Source organism: Phallusia mammillata, chromosome 4 (genome assembly GCF_965637545.1).
Source record: "Phallusia mammillata chromosome 4, kaPhaMamm4.hap1.1, whole genome shotgun sequence".
In the NCBI taxonomy this organism is placed as follows: Eukaryota; Metazoa; Chordata; class Ascidiacea; order Phlebobranchia; family Ascidiidae; genus Phallusia; species Phallusia mammillata.
The window spans coordinates 4,210,761-4,215,170 of record NC_137255.1 but is presented as its reverse complement, the minus strand read 5'-3'; positions in this window follow the sequence as shown (position 1 = coordinate 4,215,170).

Sequence of the window (4,410 nt, the reverse complement as noted above, 5' to 3'; positions counted from 1 at the left end):
TAACGACACAGTTTTGCCGAAAACTCCCTATATATATGTCTAAAACGCAACCTGATTTGGGTCATTTATAAGTTGCACCGAAAATAGACAACCACGTGGGCCACAGGACGTCGTGACGTCACAAACGGCCTACCTCCCACGTCACGCAGTCAAGAATACGTCTAGGAGTTCCTTCCTAGACTTGATTTGTGTGATATCAATGTAGGCGTGCTGGATGTTCTGTTAAAATCTTCCGCCATAAATTCGAACTGTTGTTACACCGTGGTTAAAAAAACAGTAGGTTTAAACCAGTGGTGCTCCAACTTTTTCCGTGTAGCCCCTATAAACAGCTAAAGCCAGGGTCGCCATCGACATGGACCCCAAAATAAGGACAACCGAAAAAATTAAATATTTTTTCAAAACGAAAACAAGAACGTTTTTGAACAAATCTTTGCATTAATATGAGCCATAAACACATTCAACATTATTTTGCGGAAAATAGTATGTTCCAGCAACTACTTGTTCGTAGAAATACTTCGTGCATCTCACGACATCTCAGATTTAAGTTTACTTTCCCTGTAGCAGGGATTTGACTGTCATTTCACACCGTGTGTTTCTCGTAATTGTTGAATATACGACAAAATAAGGACTCTAATTCAAAACAAGGAAATTCCTTAGAAATGAGGACAATACATTTTTCTAAAACACTGCCCTTAAAAATAAAGACGCCATGGCAACCCTGGATATAGCTAGAGATAAATTATATGCCCCCTTTTTAAGCGAGTTGCATGTAAATGAAAGAAAAAACTCGTTAAAAATACCCTTTAAGGCAATGGGCCACTTCATAAGAAGTTGTTCCCTCTTTCAGAACTGCAGATGGCTTAAACATATTTGGGATTAAACCGGTTTATACCGGTTCTTTAAGGCCTGTAACAAGTTCTTACTTAGACAAGTTATGAACTGCTAAAGTGTTGTTTGATAGGATGATGTTCATTTTAAGCCCAGCATATTATGTGTACTATGTCACAGTTATCAGTTTAGTTGTAAATCTAAGGGTAAAAAATCCTTATAGGTGAAATATTAAGTTGCAAGTTTTTGCTTCGATATTCTATGGACTTATATTCAGGCATGTTATAGTTGTCGCAGTTTGTTCGTGGGCCAATATTACTGACAGGAAACTTGTTTTATTCATTTCCCGTTAATTTAAAGTGCGCATAACATCGCATGGTTGCGCTTAATACAGCCCAGAATGCAAAATGACTATATGTTGAAAAGTTGAAAAGTATGTTCTAGGTATTCTAAGCAAGGCTAAAGAGGAAAACCGTAATATTTGACTTAGTGAGGAGTTACTGAATTTTTTCTTTTTGGGCTCCTTGGTGGATTATAAAGGTAAAATTTAACCCTAAATTTATTTATTACACTTAGTTGCATTCCCAAAATGTTAAAATTGATTCCCAAAACTTGTTTAATTTTCATTTTCATGGTTAATTTCAGCACCTATAATTGAAAACCTCAGCTTAACAGTTTTAATAGTTATAATGAATACTTATAACAAAAATTTACCATGCGGCAGGCGGCTTTAAATTAAATTAGACAATTTGTAGTGTTATAATTTCCTGCTAGACTCGCAAATTTTGTGTTTTCAAAGAAATGTCGCTTATTTCCTACTGTTTAGTATTAGCGCTTTCATTATCTTTTTTTCGCGACTCCAGAAAGTATAGTTTTGTAGCAGCCAAGCACAGTTAGCTAAAAGTAACAGTATGGTTTTGAGTTTTAATTATTACAAGGTGCAGTTGACATTTCTGTGCGCTTTTGTGTTTGCAAGTTGTTGGCTTTATAGCGCCCACTGGCGGCCATACATTTTGTTGAAATTGTTTTAAAAGTGCCCTGTTATTTAGCGATCGTACATTATGAAGATACATGGTTAAGTGAAGTTAGTGAATTTATTTATGAATAATCCTTATTCGTTGTTGTAAAAAACGTCTTTTTTTAGAAGTGCAGCCGAATTCAAGGCTTTTTAAACCAACGAAACATAAAATTTACGAAAATTAACGCTTATATTTGCAATTCGCATTTGCGATAGGACCCTTAAACAACGTAGATTCGAATCTGAACGCTTAAATCGATCATCAGTTTTAAAGAATTACCAAAACTGATCATGGCATGAGCATTTGCCGAAACGTTTGAACAATAAAGCATGTCGCTTTTTACGCCTATATGGCCGTTGTTTTCATCATTAAACTTATGAACAGATACATATTGTTTCAAATTACCAAAAGTTTTTTAATACTCTAATACAAAATGAACCGCGTAAATTAGACATAAAACATTTCAAAATGCTCTTAAAAGCGTCAAAAGTCGCTGAAAAATCTTCTGGCTCCTAACCAGTGGGAGGGCGTTCACAGGAAGCGGGCGGTCAGCTGACTTTGCGCGGACCAATGGCGTGCAAGCAGCGCTGTGACGTCAGTATCTATAATTCCTCTGTATTTCCGCTTAGTCATAAACGCTTTGTTGGTATTAGCTTTAGCTACATGGTACATTTTGTATTAGACTTTCTATTAGGTCTGCTAGGTGAAAGTAATTGTGTGAGATTAGAATAAATTAAAGCTTGCAACATGGACACGTGATTAGAACAAGGGAGTCGATTTTGTTGGTTTGTATAAGACAAGCGGGCCAAATGCGGCCCTTGATTTAAGGTTGTGCGGACCGCAGAGACGCTTGGATTTCAAATGTACTGATGGCAAACGAGTCCAACTATTATATATTTTTGTGAAGATTAATGCGCACGATGCTATTTTTCTGCGACCAGGCATTATGTGGCTAGAATTAAATGCGAATTTTACTTGTAGTTAAGCATATTTGGTAAGCAACAAAGTAAAATCACCTTGTGTTATACACAGGTGCGGCCCGCTATCTAATCAGGGTAATTGTATTTGGTCCCACAGTAACAAAGGTTGCAAAGTCGCACATTTGAGTAAATGACAATAGCAAGTGCATCACCTAGCGACAGTTATGATACTGCAGTTTATGACCTGTTGTGGCGAACAATGTGATTTTTATCCAACAGTTTGGAAGCTTCGAGTGGAGCTTCCGTTATTTGCACAGTAAAAAATCTTTTCAAATTTAGGTGTAATTTAACCCCTGGGACTGCAAAATGACTTTGGCGTTCGGTGTCCCGCAAAAAATAAGAATAAACGACTTAAGGGCGCTTTCCGGGGATGCACAGCTCACTTAGTTAGGTGTAAATTTTTGTTCTCATTAAAACACGGAAATTTTCGAGCAGCGTTTCCGTTTAGCTATTTTATCTGTTAGTTAATAATAATTAATAGTTTTACAAATTATAATTTAATTTAGAATTACCCCCACGCTAATAGGCTGCCGGTTTCCGTCAGTTCTGCATCCGATGACGTCGGGAGCAATGTGACGTCATGGGAGCAAATAGAAAAAAGCCGCTTTCCGAGAGTGTATGTTTTTTATGTTTATATATGTAACGCTAAAAAAATGAAAAGTTTTGAAAACGAGCGACTTTTCTGGATATAGATAAATTATAATAAAAAAACGCTGGTTTGTAGATTTTTTTACTGTTTTTAGTTTTAATAACTTTGTTTTTATACCAAATTAATCTTAACAATATTTTGGAGTCTTTTCCATTGCAGCAAAACACTTTTAATAAACTTGCTATGGCATACTTTTACCTCCAGATAAATCAATGTAGAACAGTTATCTATCCATTCGTTAATCCAAATACATTTGATAACAACCAAACTCCACAAGTTAGCATTTTTTCGCCAATCCATTACTCCATTTTAGAAGACCTATCATTACGACGTCAATGCTATTTTACGTATGTTTTGTTACTCAAATCACATCCATTAATGCTAATTATATAGTCTGGTTTTTTAATGGAAAACTTATTAATGGTAAAACGACATTTCCATCCATTACAGTGCGGTAACTTATAAAACCACTTATAATCGTTATTGCAAACATACACAACCTGCAGCCGTACGGTAAAATGATACAAATTTAGGCGTGCATGAATTAAAATAAGTATATGTAGTGTAGTGGTGGCTGGGCATTGATAAACTCTTTTGTCTTGACATTTAACTTCTAAAACTGGTCAAATTGACACTTTTTTGTGGCAAAGATACGGAATTCGACATGAAAGGCCAAGTAGATGCATCAAGCTTTTTTAAATTAAATTTGATTAGTTTGTTTCAGCGCCTAAGTATGATAATAAAGACAAGTAACGTAAACGTGTGCAACAAGCGTTAAATCAAAAAGGGTGAAGCTAGAGCCACAATTGGTCATTTTTAGATGCTGACCCTATCAACTTTTTTTATAAATATTGCAAAGCAGAAGCGTCCAGCGGTTGAACTTTTTGGCTCTGTGAATACACTTGTATGACCAGTGGTGGGATTCAGTCGGTTC